We start from the raw sequence: 6,150 nt of genomic DNA, 5'->3' as shown, positions 1-6,150 counted from the left end.
CTTACATGATCAATGTTTCTCCTTCCCCTCACTTTCAATCTGCAGGTTTTTTTAGGTCTGAAATAAGATTCTTGTAGGCAGCATATAGAAAGGTCCTGGTTGGGGGAGGAGCAAGATGGCAGAGGGGTAGGAGACCTAAATTTTATCTGGTCCCAAGAATTCAGCTAGATAGTTATCAAACCATTCTGAACACCTACAAACTCAACAGGAGATCGAAGAAAAGAATAGCAGCAATTCTATGAACAGAAATGCAACCACTTTCTGGAAGGTAGGATGTGCAGAGAAGTGAATCTGAGGTGATATTTGGGAAGATAGACTGCGGGGGGAGGGAGCCTCCATCAGCTGGCTACCAGCAAGTGATGGAGCAGTGGAGCAGAAATCAGAACTTTTAAAAGTCTGCTCCGCTGAGGGACATTGCTCCAGTGGCTAAGTAGGGGGTGGAACTCTCGCTGGGACAGTGTGGTCTCAGGACCCTTGGGGTCACAGAAAGACGGGAGGTGCTTGAGTGTGGCTGAGCTCCCAGGTATCAGAGCAGACAAGATGGCTGCAAAGACAGAGCCGAGGAGTGGGCTCTCAGCTTGGGGTTGCCATAAATGATGATCCATGGCACAGTCAGGCCACTGCTCTTTGAGCAGGGACCCAACAAGTGGCAGATCCGGGAAGACTCCCCTTCCTCCCCCAGGAGGAGGGGCATGGGAGCACACCACAGGAATCTGTTGGGTTTGGAGCCTCCAAACGGGGTCGTGTGCCAGGGATAGAAATGCTCGGTCACATGCCAGGTGAACACAGAGTGTTGCCGGAGACCAGGGAGACAGGAGTGATTGACTACTTTTCCCTGAGGGCTCACTGAGGAGTGGGACACTGAGTTCTTGGCTCCTCTAGGGCCAAAGATTGGGAGGCAGCAATTTCAGTCTCGTCCTCTAAACCTATATGGAAAGCGTTCAGGGAACAAAAGCTACTGAAACAAAACCCAAACAGATTACTTAGCCTGGCCCCTGGCAAGGGCAGGGCAATTCCGCCTTAGGCAAAGACATTTGAGAACCACAGCAACAGGCCCCGCCCCCAGAAGATCAGCAAGAACATCCAGCCAAGACCAAGTTTACCAATCAATGAGAACTGCAAAACTCCAGCATTAGGGGAATACAGCACATAGAATTCATGGCTTTTTTCACATGATTCTTTAGTCTTTCAAAGTTAATTTTTTAAATTTTCTTTATTTCTTTTTCAATTTTTGTTGAATTTTTCTTCTTTCCTTTTTCAACCAACATCTTATCAATTCCTTTTTTAAAAACTTTTTAAATTCTCATTTTTACAGTCACATTCTATCCCTTCATTGTACTTAACCTTATTTTGTGTGTGTATATATATGTTTTCCTTTATTAAAATTTTGGGAAACAGTTTCTTCTAACAGATGAAAATACACCCTAAATCTAGTGTATGGCTTTGTTCTAGTCTCCTGCCTGATCATATTCTCTCCTTTTTTAAAAAAATTTTTCTTGTTCTTTTTTCAACCAACTTCTTATCAATTCCTTTTTTAAAATCTTTTTTAATTTTCATCTTTACAGTCATATTCCATCCCTTCATCCTATTTACCCTTATTTTTGTATATATATAAGTTTTCCTTTCTTTAAAATGTTGGGAGGCAGTTTTTCCCAACAGACCAAAATACACCCAAAATCTAGTGTGTGGCTCTGTTCTATTCACCAGCCTGATCATATTCATCTTTTTTTCCGGTTTTTACTTTTTTTCCTTTCTTTTCCCTGGTTTTGGGTCTCTTCTGATGTGTTTAGTGTATATTTTTCTGGGGTCGTTGCTACCCTTTTAACATTTTGTCCTCTCATCTATTCTTCTCTGGACAAAATGACAAAATGGAAAAACTCACCTCAAAAAAAAAAAAAAAGAACAAGAGGTGGTACCAACTGCCAGGGACCTAATCAATAGGAACATTAGTAATATGTCAGAACTAGAGTTCAGAATGACGATTATAAAGATACTAGCTGGGCTTGAAAAAAGTGTAGAAGATACTAGAGAATCCCTTTCTGGAGAAATAAAAGAACTAAAATCTAACCAAGTTGAAATAAAAAAAGGCTATTAATGAGGTGCAATAAAATATGGAGGCTCTAACTGCCAGAATAAATTAAGAAGAAGAGAGAATTAGTGAGTTAGAAGACCAAATGATGGAGAATAAAGCAGCTGAGAAAAAGGGAGCTAAATAACTACTGGATCACAAGGGGAGAATTCAAGAGATAAGTGATACCATAAGATGAAACACTATTAGAATATTTGGGATCCCAGAAGAAGAAGAAAGAGAGAGAGGGGCAGAAGGTATATTGGAGCAAACTATAGCAGAGAAATTACCTAATTTGGGGAAGGAAACAGGCATCAAAATCCAGGAGGCAGAGAGAATCCCCTTCAAAATCAATAAAAATAGGTCAACAACAATAACAAAAAATAGGTCAACACCCCGACATCTAATAGTAAAATTTACAAGTCTCAGAGACAAAGAAAAAATCCTGAAAGCAGCTCAGGACAAGAGGTCTGTAACCTACAATGGTAGAAACATTAGATTGGCAACAGACCTATCCACAGAGACCTGGCAGGCCAGAAAGGACTGGCAGGATATATTCAGAGCACTAAAAGAGAACAATATGCAGCTAAGAATACTATATCCAGCTAGGCTGTCACTGAAAATAGAAGGAGAGAGAAAAAGCTTCCAGGACAAACAGATACTAAAAGAATTTGTGAACACCAAACCAGCCCTACAAGAAATATTGAAAAGGGTCCTCTAGGCAAAGAGACAGCTTAAAAGTAACATAGACCAGACTGGAACACAGACAATATACAGTAACAGTCACCTTACAGGCAATACAATGGCACTAAATTCATATCTTTCAATAGTTATGCTGAATATAAATGGGCTAAATGCCCCAATCAAAAGACACAGAGTATCAGATTGGATAAAAAACAAGACCCATCAATACACAGTCTGCAAGAGGGTCATTTTAGACCCAAAGACACCTCCAGATTGAAAGTGAGGGAGTGGAAAACAATTTACCATGCTAATGGACACCAAAAGAAAGCTGGGGTGGCAATCCTTATATCAAACAAATTAGATTTTAAACCAAAGACTATAATAAGATATGAAGAAGGGCACTATATCATACTTCAAGGGTCTATCCAACAAGAAGATCTAACAATTGTAAATATCTATGCCCCTAACATGGGAGCAGCCAATCATATGAGCAAATTAATAACAAAAGCAAAGAAACACATTGACAACAATACAATAATACTGGGGGACTTTAATATCTCCCTCACTGATTGGACAGAGCATCTCAGCAAAAGATCAAAAAGGAAATAAAGGCTTTAAATGACACAAGGGGCCAGATGGACTTCACAGATATTTTCAGAACATTCCATCCCAAAGCAACAGAATACACATTCTTCTCTAGTGCTCATGGAACATTCTCCAGAATAGATCACATCCTGAGTCACAAATCAGATCTCAACTGGTACCAAAAGATTGGGATTATTCCCTGCATATTTTCAGACCACACTGCTTTGAAACTAGAACTCAATCACAAGAGGAAACTTGGAAAGAATTCAAATACATGGAGGCTAAAGAGCATCCTACTAAAGAATGAATGGGTCAACCAGGAAATTAAAGAAGAATTTAAAAAATCATGGAAACACATGAAAATGAAAACACAACTGTTCAAAATCTTTGGGATGCAGCAAAGGCAGTCCTAAGAGGAAAGTATATAGCAATACAAGCCTTTCTCAAGAAACAAGAAAGGTCTCAAGTACACAACCCAACCCTACACCTAAAGGAGCTGGAGAAAGAACAGCAAATAAAGCCCAAACCCAGCAGGAGAAGAGAAATCATAAAGATCAGAGCAGAAATCAATGAAATAGAAATCAAAAGAACAGTTGAACAGATCAACAAAAATAGGAGCTGGCTCTTTGAAAGAATTAATAAGATTGATAAACCCCTGGACATATCAAAAAGAAAAGAGAAAGGACCCAAACTAATAAAATCATGAATGAAAGGGGAGAGATCACAACCAACACCAGAGAAATACAATTATAAGAACATATTATGAGCGACTATATGCCAGCAAATTAGACAATCTGGAAGAAATGGATGCATTCCTAGAGACGTATAAACTATGAAAACTGAACTAGGAAGAAATAGAAAACCTGAACAGACACATAACCAGTAAGGAAATTGAAGCAGTCATCAAAAATCTCCCAACAAACAAGAGCCAAGGGCCAGATGGCTTCCCGGGAGAATTCTACCAAACATTTAAAGAAGAACTAATACATATTTTTCTGAAACTGTTCCAAAAAAATAGAAATGGAAGGAAAACTTCCAAACTCGTTTTATGAGGCCACCATTACCATGATCCCAAAACCAAGGACCCCATCAAAAAGGAGAATCACAGACCAATATCCCTGATGAACATGGATGCAAAAATTCTCACCAAAATACTAGCCAATAGGATCCAACAGTACATTAAAAGGATTATTCACCACAACCAAGTGGGTTGTAGTCCTGGGCTGCAAGGTTGGTTCAACATCCGCAAATCAATCAACATGATACAATACATTAATAAAAGAAAGAACAAGAACCATATGTTACTCTTCAATAGATGCAGAAAAAGCATTTGACAAAGTACAGCATCCTTTCTTGATTAAAACTCTTCAGAGTGTAGGGATAGAGAGTACATACCTCAATATCTAAAAGCCATCTATGAAAAACCCACAGCGAATATCATTCTCAATGGGGAAAAACTGAGAGCTTTCCCCCTAAGGTCAGAAACATGGCAGGGATGACCACTATCACCACTGCTATTTGACATAGTACTAGAAGTCCTAGCCTCAGCAATCAGACAACAAAAAGAAATCAAAGGCATCCGAATCAGCAAAGGAGTCAAACTCTCACTCTTTGCAGATGACATGATACTTTATGTGGAAAACCCAAAAGATTCCACCCCAAAACTGCTAGAACTCATACAGGAATTCAGTAAAGTGGCAGGATATAAAATCAATGCACAGAAATCAGAGTCATTTCTACACACCAAAAACAAGACAGAAGAAAGAGAAATTGAGGATTCGATCCCATTTTCAAAACATAAGATACCTAGGAATAAATCTAACCAAAGAGGCAAAGAATCTGTACTCAGAAAACTATAAAATACTCATGAAAGAAATTGAAGAAGACACAAAGAATAGAAAAACGTTCCATGCTCATAGATTGGAAAAATCAATATTGTGAAGATATCAATGCTACCTAGGGCAATCTACACATTTAATGCAATCCCCATCAAAATACCATCCACTTTTTTCAAAGAAATGGAACAATTAATCCTAAAATTTGTATGGAAGCAGAAAAGACCCCGAGTAGCTAGAGGAATATTGAAAAAGAAAAACAAAGCTGATGGCATCACAATTCCAGACTTCAAGCTCTATTACAAAGCTGTAATCAAGACAGTATGGTACTGGCACAAAAACAGACACATAAATCAAAGGCACAGAATAGAAAGCCCAGAGATGGATCCTCAACTCTAAGGTCAACTAATCTTCAACAAAGCAGGAAAGAATATCCAGTGGAAAAAGACAGTCCCTTCAACAAATGGTGTTGAGAAAATTGGACAGTCACATGCAGAAGAATGAAACTGGACCATTTCCTTATACCACACACAAAAATAGATGCAAAATGGATGAAAGACCTATCAAAATCCTAAAGGAGAACACAGGAAGCAACCTCTTCGACCTCAGCTCCAACAACTTCTTCCTAGAAATGTCACCAAAGGCAAGGGAAGCAAGGGCAAAAATGAACTATTGGGACTTCATCAACATAAAAAGCTTTTGCACAGCAAAGGAAACAAACAGTCAACAAAACCAAAAGACAACCAACAGAATGGGAGAAGATATTTGCAAATGACATATCAGATAAAGGGCTAGTATCCAAATTCTATAAAGAACTTATCAAACTCAACACCCAAAGAACAAAGAATCCAATCAAGAAATGGGAAGAAGACATGAACAGACATTTTTCCAAAGAAGACATCCAAATGGCCAATAGACACATGAAAAAATGCTCAACATTGCTCGGCATCAGGGAAATCCAAATCAAAACCTCAATGA

The sequence above is a fragment of the Leptonychotes weddellii genome, chromosome 2 (assembly GCF_054177405.1).
Source record: "Leptonychotes weddellii isolate Sample4059 chromosome 2, ASM5417740v2, whole genome shotgun sequence".
NCBI lineage: Eukaryota > Metazoa > Chordata > Mammalia > Carnivora > Phocidae > Leptonychotes > Leptonychotes weddellii.
This window is presented reverse-complemented; position numbering follows the sequence as displayed.